The sequence below is a fragment of the Heterodontus francisci genome, chromosome 8, assembly GCF_036365525.1.
Source record: "Heterodontus francisci isolate sHetFra1 chromosome 8, sHetFra1.hap1, whole genome shotgun sequence".
Taxonomy (NCBI): Eukaryota; Metazoa; Chordata; class Chondrichthyes; order Heterodontiformes; family Heterodontidae; genus Heterodontus; species Heterodontus francisci.
In genome coordinates this window covers 11,449,462-11,468,822 of record NC_090378.1, presented here as the reverse complement: position 1 = coordinate 11,468,822, position 19,361 = coordinate 11,449,462, and the positions used below count along the sequence as shown (strand labels likewise).

The following is a 19,361-nucleotide window of genomic DNA, read 5'->3' as shown; positions in this document are numbered from 1 at the left end:
TTCCTAATTTTCAGGGTTAGACAAATGTGAGAATTATTTAAACACTTGTGACAGCCCAACCAGAGTTCCTTGTGTCATTGCAGCAGCAGGAAAACATTGCAAGGATTGTATGCTTGGTGTCAACAGCTATCTGCGCTCTCTGTAACTATATACCATCCGATAATCTTCACTGAAATTTTACTGGCACTTGCACCACATGCAAACAACTCTCTAAAAGAGAAAAATGACTTGCAGTTAGTGCCTCTCACAGCCACCTAATGTCTCAGAGCCAATGAACACAACTTTACTATGCAACTGACAAAATAAAAAGCAGAAAACACAAGCTCCACTTCATCATGACAACCTCACGCATTGTTTAGCACGAGAAGTTAAGGTGTCATCTTTGGCTGAGTGGCTCCTCTCTTGCTTCTAAATGAAGGTCATGGGTTCAAGACCCAGTCCAGAGACTTAAACACAAAATCGAAGCTGACACTTCAGTGCAGGACTGAGGGAGAGTGGCACTGTCAGAGATGCTCCATTTCAAGAAAGCAAATGCACATGAGATACAGGGTAACTTGATAAGGTGGATTTAAAATTGGCTTAGCTGTAGGAGACAGAGAGTGATGACTGACTGCTGTTTTCGTGACTGGAAGCCCACAGGGATCTGTGCTGGGTCCCCTATTGTTTGTCATTTATATAAACAACATAGATGACTATGTGGGGGGTAGGATCAGTAAGTTCGCGGATGACACAAAGATTGGCCGAGTGGTTAACAGTGAGGTTGAGTGTCTTGGATTACAGGAAGATATAGACGGGATGGCTAAATGGGCAGAAAAGTGGCAGATGGAATTTAACGCTGAAAAGTGTGAGGTGATACACTTTGGAAGGAGTAATGTGACACGGAAGTATTCAATGAATGGCCTGACACTGGGAAGTTCCGAGGAACAAAGGGACCTTGGCGTGTTTGTCCATAGATCTCTGAAGGCAGAAGGGCAGGTTAATTGGGTGGTGAAAAAGGCATATGGGACACTTGCCTTTATCAATCGAGGCATAGATTACAAAAGCAGAGAGGTCATGTTGGAGTTGTACAGAACTTTGCTAAGGCCACAGCTGGAGTAGTGTGTGCAATTCTGGTTGCCACATTATAGGAAGGATGTGATTGCATTGGAGAGGGTGCAGAGGCGATTCACGATGTTGCCTGGGATGGAACATTTAAGCTATGAAGAGAGGTTGGATAGGCTTGGGTTGTTTTCACTGGAGCAGAGAAGACTGAGGGGTGACCTGATCGAGGTGTACAAGATTATGAGGGGCATGGACAGGGTGGCTAGGGAGCAGCTGTTCCCCTTAGTTGAAGGGTCAGTTACGAGGGGTCACAAGTTCAAGGTGAGGGGTGGGAGGTTTAAGGGGGATTTGAGGAAGAACTTTTTTACCCAGTGGGTGGTGACGGTCTGGAATGCCCTGCCTGGGAGGGTGGTAGAGGCGGGTTGCCTCACAGCCTTTAAAAAGTACCCGGATGAGCACTTGGCACGTCATAACATTCAAGGCTATGGGCCAAGTGCTGGCAAATGGGATTAGGTAGACAGGTCAGGTGTCTTTATTGCATCGGTGCAGACTCAGTGGGCGAAAGGGCCTCTTCTGTACTGTATTATTTTGTGATTCTGTGACTCTGTGATTCAGATGAAAGTTAAACGGAGGTGGATGTATAAAAGATCCTCTGGCGTCATTTATAGAAGAGCAGGGGGTTCCTCCCTGGTACCTTGGCCAATACTATTCCCTCAAATAACATCACTGAATCAAATTACCTGGTTGTAATCTCAAAGCTTTTTGTGGGATCTTGCTGTGCATAAATTTGCTGCTGCATTTCCTACATTACAACAGTGACTGCACTTCAAAAGTATTTCATTTGTTATAAAGCAATTTGTGACATTCTGAGACTGTAAAAGGCACTATATAAATGCAAGATTTTCTTTTTTTTTTTAAGATAAAAGCTGTCATGCCAAGCCAGCAAATTACATCAAACTAGAACACATAATTACAGCAGAATACTAGCAGCATGGTGTTCAACATGCTATTATTTACATTTGTGAAGAGGGTCTATCTAACTCATGCACAATTTGCACTCTGAGTTCTATTCACTTATGTTCTGGATTCATAACTGGACTTGTCCTTCAATTTAGGTCAATTCTACTTGACATCAAAAAGCATCCTGTGCACTTCCAATGCCTTACTGGATAAAGGTGCAAGTGTCTTATTATTAAGCCACACAGACCAAAAACCAATCAGGTACATCTCTTCAGCTGTCCTGAGTTAGCTGGGTCAGTAGTTACACTTCTATAATAGGACTGAGGGTCCCTCCAGGCCACGAAATGGGGCAAATAAAATCAGGCAGGATCCTTGCTTCTGACTGATGCTGCTGGAAGGAACACAGATGTATTCCTGACCTATTCTCTTCCCTCCTCTCCCAAAAGTGCTGATATTTTGCTAGGTGCATTCCAGTGCCCCATCCAAATGGCTATGCTCCATGCACAAATCTACAGAGCAAAGGCAGAATGTTTCATGCAGAGCAAAAGTCCCACGACGTCAGTAGGGTGGGAACTGTGCTGGTCACTGGTGGCTGTCCATCACCTTCTCAAGGCCAATACATGTCGTCCTCGCCAGCGACACCCACATCCTGTGAACGAAGAAAAAGAAACTGGCACCAGCCGATTTACTGGGGCAGCCTCACTTGGGTGGCACATAGATATCTTCGGAGAGGCCAGAGAAGTTGAGATTGTTCTCCTTAAAGCAGAGGTGGTTGACGGGAGATTTAGTACAGATGGTCAAATTATTGGTTGGGGGGGGGGGGGGGGGGTGCTTTCAGTAAATAGGGAGAAATTCTTTCCATCTGCAGGAGGACTGGTAACCAGAGGACACAAATTTACCACTGTAAATTTACAGTGAATTACCACAGTAAATTACTACCACTGTAAGTTACCACTGGTAACCAGAAGGCACAAGTTTAATACAATTGGCAAAAGGACATGATAATTTTTTTTTTTGCGCAAGTTTTTATGAATTTTTTTATTCTTTCATGGGATGTGGGCATCGCTGGCAAGGCCAGCATTTGTTGCTTATCCCTAATTGCCCTCGAGAAGGTGGTGCTGATCTGGAATGCACTGACTGAAAGGGTGGTGAAAGCAGATTTAATAATAACTGGAATTAGGTAAATACTTGAAGGGGAAAAAAAATTGCAGGGCGATTGGAATAACAGCAGGGGAATGGGGCTAATTTCAACAGCTCTTTCAAAGGGCTAGCACAGGTACAATGGGCCAATAACCTCCTTTTGTGTTGTACGATTTTATGATAGCTTAAAACTTTTGTATTTCCCAGACAAGAAAGTAATCATTTGTCCCATTACCAATTACTCACCTTTGGGGAGGGAATTTTAATTTATCTGCCTGTTCTGGCCTCTGTTGTAACACTGTGCCCCAGAAACGCAGGACACTCCTAACGTCCAGGGCTGTTCTGCTGTTAAAGACAGGAAATACATTGTATAATATTTTCCCATTATTAACCTTTCATTTACATAAACCCCCCTGTATTTCAAGCAGATGTAGACAACCCCTGCCATCACGTTTGGTGGAAAACCTTAGAAGTGGCAGGGGGCTGTGAAGACTCGGTGGAACTGACCCCTGCCTGATTTTTCACCCCTTCCTACTGGCGTTAGACTGGGAAATCATCTCAATCAAGGCTTCAGATATTAACAGGCTGTTGTACTGGGAATGGAATCAAAGCTGAACCAAATGCTGTTCTTTTTAGTATTTATTTGGGGAAGTAGATATTGCTGGCAGGGCCAGCCTTTATTGCTTATCCCTAATTGCCATTTTAATACAACTGAGTGTTTTGCTGGGCCACTTCAGAGGGCAGTTAAGAGTCAACCACATTGCTGTGGGTCTGGAGTCTCATGTAGGCCAGACTGAGTAAGGATGGCAGACGTCCCTCCCTAAAAGGACATTACTGAACCAGACGAGGCTTTTTTCCCCCATTTACGACAATCCAATAGTTCCACGGTCACCATTGGCGAGACTAGCTTTAAATGCCAGATTTAATGACCTACATTTAAACTCCCCAGCTGCTATGGTGTAATTTGCTCATGTCTTTGGATCATTAGTCTAGGCCTCTTGATTACTAGACCAGTAACATAACCACTATACTACTGTACTGTGGGTTATCCAATAGGAAGGATTCATCATAGAATCATAGAATAATTGAAAGTTTAAGGCACAGGAAGAGGCCACTTGGCCCATCATGTTTGTGCCAGCCAAAAAATGATCCACCCATTCTAATCCCACATTCCAGCATTTGGTCCGTAGCCCTGCAGATTACGGCACTTGAGGTGCATATCCAGACTCCTTTTGAATGAGTTGAGAGTTTCTGCCTCAACTACCCTTTCAGTTAGTGCGTTCCAGACCCCCAACACCCTCTGAGTGGAAAAGTTTTGCCTCATCTCCCCTCTAATTTTTCTACCATTCACTTTAAATCTACGTCCCCCAGTCACTGATCTGTCTGCTTAGGTGAATAGGCCCTTCACCTCCACTCTATCCAGGCCCCTCACAATTTTGCACATTTCAATCAGATCTCCCCTCAGCCTCCTCTGTTCCAAGGAGAACATCCGCAGCCTATCCAATCTTTCCTCATAGCTGCATTTTTCCAGTCCTGGCAACATCCTCGTAAATCTCCTCTGTACCCTCTAGTGCAATTATATCCTTTCTGTAATGAGGTGACCAGAACTGCACACAGTACTCAAGTTGTGGCCTAACCAATGAGTTACACAGTTCCAGCAAAACCTCCCTGCTCTTATACTCTATACCTCAGCTAATAAAGGAAAGGATTCCATATGCCTTCTTAACCACCTTATCGACCTGTCCTGCTACTTTCAGGGATCTGTGGACATTCACTCCAAGGTCCCTCACTTCCTCTACACGTCTCAGTATTTTCCCATTAATCGTGTATTTGTTTGCCTTGTTTGACCTCCCTAAATGCATCAGCTCACAGTTCTCTGAGTTGAATTCCATTTGCCACTTTTCTGGCCATCTGACCAGACCATCAATATCTTCCTGCAGCCTACAGCTATCCTCCTCACTATCTACCATACGTCCAATCTTTGTGTCGTCTGCAAACTTCTTGATCATGCCCCCTACATTTACATCCAAATCATTAATATGTACCACAAAAAGCAGGGGCCCCAGTACTGAGCCCTTCAGAACGCCACTGAAAACAGCCCTCCAGTCACTAAAACACCCGTCAACAATTACCCTTTGTTTCCTGCCACTGAGCCAATTTTGTATCCACCTTGCTGCATTTCCCTGAATCCCACGGGATTTTATTTTTAACCAATCTGCCATGTGGAACCTTGTCAAAAAGACCACATCAACTGCACTACCCACATCTATCTTCCTTGTTACTTCTTCAAACAATTCGATCAAGTTGGTCAAACAAGATCTTCCCTTAACAAATTCGTCAGACTGTGATCAGGAGTGACCCCTCAGAAATTCCATACCCACTTGTTTTCTGATAAATGCCCTTTAAAGAGGAAAAAGAACAGAGTGTGATCCCTGTTCCTGAGTAGTATTCTCTGTACGGAGGTACTGAATGCAACTCACTTCCCTACCTGACAAGTCTCAGTTCCATAAAAGAATTCAGCAACTATTCATCCATCTATGTTTATGTTCACAACCTCTCATCTTTTTGTGACAGAAGCCAGTTGACATCTATGGCACTGTTTTACCTTCTCTGTGCTTTCACATAATACTCTAACAGAAGCTTATCTGTCAACTGCTAAAAACAACATCCCTGCAAATAATGGTTCTGGTCCCCACTTATCAGGTGAAACAGGAAACAGTGCCAAAAGAGCCATTCATTTGATGAAAGCATGTTTCCTAATCAATGCAATTTTGTAGCTTTCATTATTTAATGGGGCCCTAATTCCACTCTTGAAGCTGTCAATTCTTGCTGCGTTTATTCTTGAAGGCTTTCACCTGAGGAGAACCTCCCAGAGAAAGATGGTGAGGGTCACTGGAGCCTACCTATCTATTGCAACCCTAGGAGATACACTGCAGGAGTCATAAAGACACATGTCCTTGGAGCTGTTAATCAATAGTTATTCATCAATGAACTTCCCAATTATAAAGTCAGGAATGGGTGATAATTTCAATGTTCAACTCCATTCACAACTCCTCCATAAATGAAGCATTAAAAAACTGGACAGCATGGTGTCAACTGTGGCCCAGGAGGTCGCACTCTTACCTCTGAATGATAAGATTGTGGGTTTAGGTCGCAGTGACTTAAATACAAAACCCAGGCTGATCTGCCCACTGCAGTCTTGTGTTGTCTATTGTTGTAGCATAGATCGAGTGTTGTCTACAGATCGAGTCTTTATAGGGCTACTGAATAACTCATTTATTATCTACATATAATTATTTTCACTCTCCACAAGCCTGTCCAGCCAGCACACCTTGTGCTGCTTCTAGCTTCTTCCAAGCTTTTTTCATTAGGGTGTTGGCCTCTCTTCAAGATTTTTTTTCTTTTTGGGCTTGCTTGCTTTAATGGAAGTGTCCCCACTCTGTTTGGGAGTTCCCCTGCGTTTTCAGGGGTTTCCCGCTCTTCGGCAGTTCCTGCACTTTCTCTGGGTTTTCCCACTGTTTGCCATTGCGTTCAGAGTGAGTTCAGAATTTAGTTTGTTCCTTTTTTTCCTTTCTGTGCACAATGTCTTTAGAAGGATCCTGCAACCTTTCCAAAGGACTTCTTACCCGATCACCGACCATCAATCCATGACTCGCCCGATCACTAAATTCTTCTTGCAGGCCACCATGTTTCTGTGGTGCAGCCTGTATTTCTGTGCACCAACTGCCCACTGTCCGTGTTGGAGCAGCTCTGGAGCACTTCACAGCCTCTTCTGCAAGTAAGCAGTTTTCTTCAGTCTTCAGGCTGTATTGTACCAGCAAATATTTTTCTTCAAATTATTTGGTTCTTTACCAATGCCACCACTGCCACCATGTTGTGTATTGTTGTAGTGTAGATCGAGTGTTGTCTACAGAAGTCTCGGAGTCTTTGTAGGACTAAAGAATAACTCATTTATTATATACAGATATAACTATTTGCACTCTCCACAAGCCTGTCTAGCGAGCACACCTCGTGCTGCTTCTAGCTTCTTCTATGTCTAATGCCCATGTGACTATTACATCTTCACTACTGTGGGAGGTGTTTACTCTCACTGTCTCAAACATTAACCATTTCAGGCCCTTATACTACATCTTGAGGGGGTGAGACGTTGCCTTTTGGAAGCGATATTAAACAGCAGCCCTGTCTACCCTCACAAGTGGATGTAAAAGCTCCCAAAGCACTAGAGTGAAGAAGAACAGGTGAGCTCACCTCAGTGTCCTGGCGAATAGGCATCCCTCACTAGTATCACCGAAAAACAGATTTTTGGTCATTTATTGCACTGCTGTTTGTGGGAGCTTGCTGTGTGAAAATTGGCTGCTACATTTCTTACATTAGAACAATAACTACACTTCAAAAGGTAGTTTATTGGCCATAAAGTGTTATGAAACATCCTGAAGCTATGGTAAGTGCTGTATAAATACATGTTAGTTCATTCATTCAATCAAGATGTAGGCTGATAATTGGTTCGTAACATACGAGACACATAACTTTCAGCCAATGGCAATATTAAACAAGGAAAAGCCCACTCATCCCCAAACATAAACGGTGTCACCATCACCAAGTCCCTCACCATCAATATTTTGTCATCACTGACCAGAAGCTTCACTGGACAAGCCGTAACATTACCACCAAAGCAGGAGGACTGCACTGTCTTTTCTAGTTCCACTTCTCCACAGGTCACAACATATATTTAAATGTTTACCCAGTTACCGGTACGGTCAATCATATATTCTGCTCTTCATCCCAGAATATGTGATGGAATATAGGTTTAATAGGCTTATTTAAGTAGACTTTGGAAATAGTTAGTGTATGATGCCTTTTAGAGTTAGGGATTGAGTGGATGATTAGTTTTCAGACCTCACTGAAATTCCCCTTTAAGAAGGAGGAGTTAAATATTTCAAGGTCTCTGTCAGAATAGAATTTCTGTTGCCACGGAATTGGAAGATAAACACACTCATTGAAATATCCTGTGTGACGTCAGGAAGAGGTAGCAATAAACTTAATTAGTTTATGGGGTTGTTGATGCAGACAAATCGGCTCCAGAGGTTGCTTTAAGGTACCATAAAAAAGACAATTATAGAAAATGGACTCACAGGAACAAGAGGTCAAGTAAACACAATTATAAACATTTTAACCAGATAAAGGCTCACAACTTCAGAAAACAGGGGGTTTCCAATAAAACATTAAGTGGAAATGGTAATTAAAAATATGGATTTTAAAAGGAACACAGGAAGGTCACATCTAAATGCTGGAAGTCAGATGACACCTTAGAAATAGTATAAAAATGAGAGGTTTTGAAAGCAAAGTTTAGGGGTGTTGTATCCCCAAACTACACTTCTCATCCCTTGCCTTGCTTGGGGGATTTAAGGTAAAAGTTTGCTTTAGATTTTGATGGATATTCTGGATAGTCTAAGATAATTTTGCTGTAACATTAGCAAGGTTAAACTTTTGGATTCTATGTTAGAAATAAGAATGTGTGTTACATCTCAGTAATATGTGATATTGTGATATACTTATCCACTTAAGAAGTTTATTACATGTTAAGTTCTTTAATAAATATATAAAAGTTAATAAATCGTCTCATGTAGTATTCTGTATACAGCTACAAGAACCCCCTCTTCTCTGTCTCTTTAAGTGGAGAGAGTTGAAGTATTGAAGAGAGTTTCCCAAACCCCAATAATATCTGGGATATTTATGACTTATCCATAAATATTAAAAATAGGCCATCCAAAAAATGGTAACGTTCTCTGTTGGTTTTCTTTCTTTGAGGGAAAGCTAGTACAATTCTTTGGACCCAAATATGTGTCTGAGAATTTGTCTGGTTTGAACTCGATTAAAGGAGATTTATAGGGATATACTCCTGATTTGATTTAGTCTCATAAATCACTTCAAATAAAATACACTAATCAGGTGTCTTTAATAAACTACAAAATTATGAGTTTATTATAAAACAAGATTTATTCAGTAAAGAAGCAAAGCATTAACACACGGATTAAAATACGAAAGTTCCCTTTTATATACCCAACACACACATACATACACACGCACACACAATGGTTAAAGAAATAAAAATAAAGAAATTCTCTGCAGAGGTCTTTCACAAAAAAAAGACAAAAAATAATATTTTGGCCAAATACTTGTTAATTCTTGAAGATAAATGATGAGATATGTTGCGTCCCAAAAATGGCATACAGGCTGGCATCCGAGTACTGGGAATTTTTCTGGAACACTTCTTTTCAGGCGATATCAAAATGTAATCTGGCAGCTTTCCAGATGCTTCTCAGGAGAAATGCAGCATCAGGGGTTTTAGTTCTCACACAATGGATTCGCAGTGTTTTTCCAAAGAGGTAGAGAAAGAGGAGCTGTGTGTTTCTTTTCAACAGGCTACAAACCCAACTGCCTTCAAAACAGTCCACACCCCAACTGAACAAAAACAATATCCCAAAAGCAAAACCTCCTGACCACCATAAATCTTGACAAGTCACTTCTCTGTAAACATCTTCTCCAAGTCACCAAGGTTTCTGTTACTTATTGAGCTTAAGACATGTGACATCCTGTAAAGATCTGATTTCAAACAAGACCTCTCAATGACCCTTGTAAAAAAAAACTTCCATGGAATCTTTTCAGTTTTCCCAAATGAACCAATGTCCATAATTCTAAAATACGAGTTCTCAAACAAAAATTTTAAAAATAGAAGAACTTTCATAACAGTAATAATACTGTGGTTACAACAGCAAAACAGAGGCTGGTTACATTATGGTGACTGACCTAAATCCTGCTCCTTGAAAGCTTCTTCAAAACCTCTTCAGGCTCAAGACTGCTGTGTGATGGAATGCTCACCACTCACCAATCACAACAGGTTCGAAACATTTTAGAGTCAAAGTAGTTTGCTTCATTGGCACCCTTGCCACTGGGCTCAGTTGCTAGCCCACTATCACTGGCGCACAGTGGCTGTTGTATATACGATCTACAGAGTGAATTGCAGCAACGCAGAATTTTCCTCCCCGGGACCTCCACCACCGAGAAGGACAAGAGTGCAATGTTATGGGAACACAATCATCTCCTGGTTCGCCTCCAAGTCACAACCCATTCTGACATATATCATGGTTCGTTCATCACCACTGAGTCAATATTCTTTACCTAATACCATTAGGAGCTCCAGTATCACATGAACCGCATTAATCCAAATAGCAGGTCCACTACAAACTGCTATATGCAACTAGATATGAGCAATAAAACCGGCCTTGGTAAAATCACCTAAGTCCAGAGAACAACATTTTAAGAACAACTGGGCATCGTTTTTATGCTGCTGAGACATGTGCTGTGGCCGGCATGTGATTTAGATGCTTGTGGGCTAGGTTAAAGCCTGCCCTATTCTATCCCTGCAGACCTGCTTGCATTCAGGAGCTTCTCTTACTATTAGTCCAGAGGCATCTCCAACTAAAAGATTGAGCAACTTGAGAGGAACATAGGAACAGAAGTAGATCATTCAGCCCCTTGAGCCTGTTCTGCCATTCAATAAGATCATGGCTGTATCCTAACTCCATTTACCCACCTTGGCACCATACCCCTTTGTACCATCAGCTAGCAAAAATCCAATGATCTCAGATTTTAAATTATTAATTGCTTTTTGTGGGAGAGAGTTCCACACATCTAGCGCCCTTTGTGTGAAGAAGTGTTTCTTAACTTCGCTGCTGAATGGCTTGGGTCTGATTTTAAGGTTATGTTCCCTTGTCCTAGACCCCCCCACCAGCAGGAACATTTTCTCCCTATCTACCCGATCAACTCCTTTCAAAGTCCTAAAAACCTCAATCAAATCACCTCTGAGCCTTCTATACTCCAGGGAATACAAGCCTAGTTTATGTAATCTCTCATAATTTCACCCTTGGACCAGTAGTAACAATCTTAGTGCCACCTACCCGTTAATTTCATTGCCCCTCCTGGGCTCTGAGTCCTTAATGCCTGATTTTAATGCTGTGGGTGGGTTTTCAATGAGTTAAAACCCCATCCCTTATGTCTGCCACTGTTCAACTACAGACTATCGCAGTTCAATTACATCTCAGAAAAACTCACTCATGATTCCCTGAATTCTGTCTCCAAGTTTATTGATGTCAGCTATTATTGCATCATGGAGCTGGAAGTCTCAAAGAGAATGCTCAGAGACAAGTGCCAACTGCAGCTAATTGTGCTCGGGAAGCATATTCTGACTTCAGAAAAACAAAGTGAATGATGTTCTTTTGTTGAGGAGCAGCCCTTCTTTAGGCTCCATCTCTGCCTCTTTCACCCTTCTGAGGTGACTTTCCCTTAAACCCTCCTATGGATCTGTAAAACACCCTCCAGTCATTGTCTCTGAATCAAGTGGTGGTCACTTTTAGAGGAGGTTAAGTGCATATGCTCTTATGTATAAATTACTCCTCAAATCAATAAGTTTTGTAAGATTGAATGTCGGATGTTACAGATTTATTGAGTATACAGTACTTAAGAAATGCATTTAACAGCAGTACTTACAATAAAAATCTTGTTAATTTAGTTAGAGGACTCAAACATGTTACAGCTCTGAGCTCAGTATACAGGCTGCAGATCTTCAAATCCAAAATATCTGTTCTTATACCCATTTTTTATCACTTTATGTTTCTCTATCTATGTAATAGTCCACATATTTCTGAATTATCAAATACAGTTCCATATGAAAGTGAATTTTAATGAGCTTCTTCCCTTGTCCATTAGCAATGTTTATCTATATAGGTAATTGCTGTTGGTGTAATTTTAATGTTCTTTCTCTGTCAGACCATACAATTCCCCTCCTTATCATATCAATAGTTTCACTCCAGTTTCTATTCTGACAAGTGAAACATTTAATTATAAATCTGTATCAATCTTCTGCTTCATAAAAAGAATGATGTAGTCACAAAAGTTTCCCTTCTTCAGAATTTGTTACCAATTAATTGAAGTTTTCTGCAGAATGTACTGGAATGTCTTTGAACAAATTGTATGGTCTTAAACTCTCCATTGCTTTAAGATCAGTGTTAATTTAACAGTTCAGTGATTACTCCCTCTAAATTGACTTACACTTCCTCACTTAACCAGCAAAAGCTAAAGAGATCACCTCTTATTCTTTTAAACTCTAATATATAGGCTTAGTCTAGCTAACCTCTTCTCATAGGACAATGTCCTCATCCCAGGTATCGACTTTATGAACCTTTGTTGTAATCTCTCTAAGGCAATAATATCCTTCCTTAATTAAGGACTCTAAAACTATACACGGCACTACAGCTGACTGTTAAGTGGCCACTGTTGAATAAAGTTTGGGCTTTAGCTGAGTAGCCTGGGGGTCCCTCTCAACCTGACCTTACTTCAATTTCTGTTGACTAATCATCGCAACCTGTGGAGAAATGGACAGATATGCTCAACAAGAAAATCATCTATGGTACTGTTTTTAGAATTCTAAGGATGGTTAATAACAGCAAGCCTGTCTTTTTCAGCAATCAATCCCACTTTTTCACTATGTCCCTTAATTCCATATTGCTCCAAGAACATGTCTAATTATCTCTTAAACTCATTTCTTCTGTTTGTTTCAATGGCTTTCCCTAATGTACATATTACATGGAATTTACAACACAGAAACAGGCCATTCGGCCCCACTAGTCTATGCTGGTGTGAATGCTTCACATGAGCCTCCTCACACTCTACTTCATCTAACCCTATCAGCAAGACCTTCTATTCATTTCTCACTCATGTACTTATCCAGCATCCCCGTAAATGTATCTATGACACTTGTCTCAACTGTATGGTAGCTAGTTCTACATTCTCACCACACTCTAGATAAAGAAGTTTCTCCTGAATTCCTTATTGGCTTTATTAGTGACTATCTAATATGAACTTTGGACTCTCCCACAAGTGGAAACATCTTTCCGTCAAAACTATCGATCCTTCAGATAAAACATTTAGCCTGCTTTTCCTTCTTCCTCTCAATTGCATAATTTCTAAGATTTTGGTATTTAGCAATCCTCACCTTCAATGATCAAAGTCCATTTTGGGTTAAGTGGACCAGGGAATAGTCCTTTGTCTCTCCAAGCACTGTCTGTTAGCATGCAAATGTTTTTCCAGCCAAGTGACTGGTGATTTTTTTAACAAGTCTTTTCTTCACTCCAGCAACAGTTTAAAATCTATGTTCATATGAAAAAATTATTATGCTTCATTCTTGGCAGGCAGGGGTCTGCATGGCACCATCCTGACTTGGAACTATATTGTCGTTCCTTCACCATCGCTGGGTTAAAATCCTGGAACTCCCTTCCTAACAGCACTGTAGGTGTACCTATGCCATACGGACTGCAACAGTTCAAGAAGGTGGCTCACCACCACCTTCTCAAGGGCAATTAGGAATTGGAAATAAATGCTGGCCTAGCCAGCGATGCCCACTTCCCATGAACAAATAAAAAAAAGTGCAGGAGAAATTCAACTTTTTCGGTTGTGAAAAATGGGCATTAGTGGATTGATCGCCCGTTGCACCCCAGGTTTGAATTCAGAAAAGAGGAAAATCAGGGCGCAGTGTATTTGAAGCATGTGATCTGTTAGCACCCATTTTGTGCCCCCCATCCAAGTTAAATTTCACCTCACAGCATCAAAATGTTAATATCACGGAAAACCCAATAAAATGATCCCTTAAAATCTGCTTGTCAAAGATACTTTCACTCTTATACACAAAGACCAATGCTGCAGAGCTAGCGTTAGTGTTGCCCAGCGTAGGAGACAGCTGCTGTGGCGCTAGTATTTGCCCTCTTAAGCCTGAGAGCTGGTGTTAATGTGATGACAAGTTTAAAAGCTGTGCTGGCTAGGGAACAAATGTGGCTAGAATGCACCTTCACCTCTGCAATCTTGGTTTGAAACAAGGTGCGGAGATGAAATTCTTCATTCTTTTCCAGCTGGTGGGGTCTTACGGTTAAAGGAGATTGGATGGCTTCAACCCATTGGGCTGGATTTTACAGCCCCCCTGACGTTGGGGGTCATGGTGGGGGGGGGAAAATGCATCTGGGAGAGGCCTGCCATGGGCCTCGACACAGGGAAGGCCTGGCCTCATATCGCCGCTCGGCGACGGGAGCAGAATTTAAATATGTTAATTAACACAAAGTAATGAATTATTGACTTACCTGCTCCCACCGGCCGTCCCGCTCTGATATTGCAGTCGGTTGCCGGGACTCCCACACCTTCAGATCTCCGTTTGCAGATCTGATGCGGGACACTGGTGGGGAGGCGGGAACGGGTTCAAACTAATAGGATTGGTTTAGGGAATGGTGGGAAGGGGTTGAAGGTAACAGTTTTTAAACTTTGGGGGACAGGGGGGAAACCATGTAAATGAGCTGCTGCATTTAATATCGCGGCAGCTCCGTGGAGTAATGACCGTGCGTGCGGGCTGCCAATCGGCAGCAGCAACATAAAATCCAGGTCATTATCTGGTGCATCATTATCTAATAGATGCTGACCAGCTACAGGAGCAGCTACAGTGTCATTGGTGTAGCCACATGCACTAATGTTAGCAGAAAACGCTTCAAAATACACAAGTAAACATACTGCCCGTGTATACATTTACTTAAAAATATCTGCCACCATTCAACAACCAAGGAAGTATAACACTCTCACACTCTGCTTTTCAGCTCACCATTTTACCAACAAATGCACTAACAGGTGTCAAGTACCATGTGAAAATTATACTGACATCACATACCCAACAACGGTGTCTATTCCTCATTTTTTATTTACTAACCAGCAATGTAATTATCCACGGCTGGATTCCCATGTGGCTCGTGGCTAATGCTTTTGGACAAAACTAATCTCGTGGGCACAGGTAAATAGCAGAAAGTTACCCAGAGTCTGACCCAAATGGGCCGCATAACTCAAAAACGGCCATTGAGTGAACGATGTCACACTGATTCAGTTGGGGTAATTTTCTGAGGTTTGTAGGAAGGATGGAGGAAGGTGTAGAGTGGGGTTCCCCAGGGGTCAGTGTTAGGACCACCACTTTTATTGAGATATATTAAAGACCTAGGCTTGGGTGTATAGGACACAATTTCAAAATTTGCAGATGATGCAAAGCTTGGAAGTATTGTGAACTGTGAGGATAGTGATAAACTTCAAGAGGAAGTAGACAGACTGTTGGAATGGGTGGACACGTGGCAGATGAAATTTAGTGCACAGAAGTGTGAAGTGATACATTTTGGTAGGAAGAACAAGGAAAGGCAACATAAAACAAAGGATACAATTCTAAAGGGAGTGCAGAAACAGAGGGGCCTAGAGCTATATGTGCACAAATCATTGAAGGTGGCCAGGCAGATTGAGAAAGTGGTTAGTAAGGCATACGGGATCCTGGGCTTTATAAATAGGGGCATAGAGTACAAAAACATGGAGGTTATTATGAACCTTTATAAAACGTTGTTTTGGCCTCAACTGGAGTATTGTGTTCAATTCTGGGCAGCACACTTTAGGAAGGATGTGAAGGCTTTGGAGAGGGTGGAGAAAAGATTCACGCAAATGGTTCTGGGGAGAGAGAGTTCAGTTATGTGGATAGATTGGCAAAGCTGGGCCTGTTCACTTTAGAGAAGGTTGAGAGGAGACTTGATAGAGGTGTTCAAAATCATGAAGGGTCTGGACAGAGTAGATGCAGAGAAACTGTTTCCATTGGTGGAAGGGTCGAGAACCAGAGAACATCGATTTAAGGTGATTGGCAAAAAAGACAGAAGCGATATGAGGAAAAACATTTTTCTGCAGCACATGGTTAGGATTTGGAATGCACTGCCTGACAGTGTGGTGGAGGCAGATTCAATCATAGCTTTCAAAAGAGAATTGGATAATTATCTAAAAATAAAATATTTGCAGTGCTACAGGGAAAAGGCAGGAGAGTGGGACTAGCTGCATAGCTTTTACAGAGAGCTAGCATGGACACAACGGGCCAAATGGTCTCCTTCTGTGTTGTAACCATTCTATGATTATATGATTCTATGTATTAACAACAACACTTGCATTTCGGGGATACACAAGAGGTCAGAATTGGAGGAGCACAGAGATCTGGAATGGTTGTAGGGGTGAGGCCATTGAGGGATTTGAAAATAAGAATGAGAATTTTAAAATTTAGGTCAACAGGTGTCAGACTGATGAGTGAACAGGACATGGTGCGTGTTATATGGGCAGCAGAGATTTGGAGTTTACAGTGGGTGCAAGGTGGGAGGCCAGTCAGTGGAGTATTGGAATAGTCGGGAATGGATGAGGGTTTCAGCAGCAGATGAGCTGAGGCAGGAGCAGTGTTGCAGAGGTGGAAGTAGGTGACCTTGGTGATGGAGAGGACATGTGGTCGAAAACTCACCTTGGGGTCAAACAGGACACTAAGGTTGCGAACCATATGAAATTACAACAGAAAATGCTGGAAACACACAGCAGGTCAGGCAGCATCAGTAGGGAGGAAGTTTTGGGTTGATGATCTTCCGTCAGAACTTTCATCAGAACGCTTCCAGCATTTTCAGTTTTTATTTCAGATTTCCAGCTTCTCCAATATGTTGCTTTTTCTGAACAGTCCGGTTCAGCCTCCGACAGCGGCCAATGAGAGAAATGAAGTCGGTGGTTAAGGAACAGAGTTTGGAGTGGGAACGAAGGCAATGGCTTCGGTCTTCTCAATATGTAATTGAAGAAAATTTCTGGTCATCCAGTACTGGATGTCGGACAAGCAGCGCGGCAAATTAAGCTACATTGTTGGGTTAAATAGAGGGAGGTTTACAGTCTAGGTAATAATCTTTACCTTACCTGGGAAGTCACCTAAATACAGATGCTCGATGCGTCCCTTTCTCCAGTGCTGATACCCCTCACCTGATGAGCACAAAAAGCCACAAAATAGCTATTCATCTCCCTTTTACATTTCAAAATTTGAGATGAATCGACCAAACTGCAGCAACCACACATGCAATTTCCACAGCACACTTGTAAAAAGCATTTCTAAATAAAAGTACAGTTACTTCCCACCAGTATTTCTGACTTTAAGGAGAGACCAGAGAATTATAACGAGTCCCTGAAAGCTACAAAGATAGAACTGTCCTCTAATTGACCTTGGGAAGTGCCTTATTACAGGAATTAGTCCATGCTGCCTTAAAGAGACAGGCGACCATGTATCGTGGCAGCAGAACAGCACATTGGGCACTACTCCGTATGTTGGCCAAATCTTCCTGGAAAAATAACGGTGTGTTGCAATGCACACTGTTATTAATGCGTATATCGACCAGCAAGCTCGAGGGATGAAGAGATATGCAGTGAGTTGGGAATCTGCAGAATTGCTGAATGATTTATATTGCTCAACTGATTGCCTGGCATCTTACCCGTAGCTGCCTTGTTATTTCTAAAAACTTCCAGCATTTATTCATTAGCTGACCCTAAGCTCATCTCAGAAAGTAAGGGTGGGTAATTAACAGCATAAGTACCCTCACAATGACATGCAGGGCTGGATTTTACCAAGCTCCATGGCAGCCCCTCCCCCACCGCTGGGTGACGGGACCTGGATTTCAATATTTAAATTAATCAGATGCCTAAATTTAAATGGACTTACCTGCAACCTTGAGGGCCCGCCACGATCTTTGGCGCAGCGGCCGGCACTCCCGCGCCTTCAATCCCCCATCCGGGGAAGGCGGCGTGACACTGGTGGGGAGGGGGGAGGAGTCAAGATTTTCAGTGTGGGGGAGGAACGGGGTCAAATAAACGTAATGGGTGTAGGGGATGGTGGGAAGGGGCGAACTTCAAACTTTGTGCAGTCTGGCGGGGGGTGGGTGGTGCGGGAAGGTCAGATTTGAAAGGTAAGTATTTTGGGGGAGGGAAGGGCAAGTAGTTAATTATTATTGGGGGTAGGGAAAGGGGCATTAGAAAGTTATTTAATAAATTTTGAGGGGCGTTTCTTTAAAAATTCAAATTGAGCGGCAGGGCTAGCTGCCCTTTAAAAATAGCACCAGTGCCTGTGCACAGGAGCTGACGCCATTGCCGGGGACGGACAGCCTGCACCCTCCACGTGATTGGGGTGGGGCCACCCTGGCTATATAAATGAGCTGCTGTGTGTGATATCGTGGTGGCTCTTTGGCGCACGGTCTGTATTTTTGAGCTCGCTGGCAAGATTGGTGGCGGGCTCTTAAAATCTAGCCTGGTAATTGCATTGCCAATCAGCCTCTCTAGAAGAGAAAGGAAACAATTTCTTTATTCATTCATGGGATGTGGGCGTCGCTGGCCAGGCCAGCATTTGTTGCCCATCCCTAATTTCCCTAAACCTCATGTTCCAATTCACAGTAACAGCAACAAGTTCCAAGAAATGGCATAATATTTCAGTGAGAATATATACAACTTATATTTATATAGCGCCTTTATCAGAATAAAATGTCCCAAGATGCTTCACAGCTGCGTTTTAAAACAATGACACCGAGCTGTAAAAGGAGCTCTGTGGAACACCTCCACTCAGTCCGCAAGCATGGCCCCAAGCTTCTGGTTGCTTGCCATTTTAATTCACCACCCTGCTCTCACACCCACATTTCTGTCCTCGGCCCGCTGCAGTGTTCCAGTGAAGCTCGACGCTATCTCAAGGAACAGCATCTCATCTTCTGATTCGGCACTTTACGGCCTTCTGGACTCAACATTGAGTTCAACAATTTCAGATCATAAACCCCATTTTGATTGTTTTTTTTTTACCATGTGCCTATCTTAAACTTGTTTTTCACGCTTTTGCTTTCAGACAGAACTGTTCATTATTCTACCATTAACACTCACTCTGGATTAATTTGTAGTCTTTTACTGCAACTATTAACATTCCCTTTGCCTTTTGTTCCATGACATCTTTGTCATTTAATCTCTCCTGCCCTCTGCCCTATCACAGATCTTCCCTTTTGATTCCCTTTTGATCTTCTTGCCCCCTCCCCTTAACCAAAATGGAAATCCATCCTTGTGTTAAGTCACCGCAGACCTTTAGGACTTACAAGCATACAAAAATGATTGGCTGGAAAAGACCAGACTATCAAGCATGCTTCACACTCACAATGATTGGAGCATTATAACAAGACACTTCCTACCGACACCCAGCACACCTCCTACACCCCTGCCCCCATCCCCTCCCGACGCCATCTAATCTCCCGGGAGAGGCAAAAAGCCCAGGGAAAACACTTTGGAAAATT

The 19,361-nt window shown here is 42.4% G+C and overlaps 1 protein-coding gene across 1 annotated transcript in view; it reads right to left on the bottom strand.

Annotated features, from left to right (window-relative positions):
* Positions 1–19,361, bottom strand: part of ttll7 (tubulin tyrosine ligase-like family, member 7) — a 323,437-nt gene that overhangs the window by 274,997 nt on the left and 29,079 nt on the right. Inside the window, exon 2 of the mRNA XM_068036341.1 lies at positions 3,388–3,486. The gene's annotated coding sequence lies outside the window, so the exon portion shown is untranslated. The remainder of the gene's footprint in view (positions 1–3,387; positions 3,487–19,361) is intronic.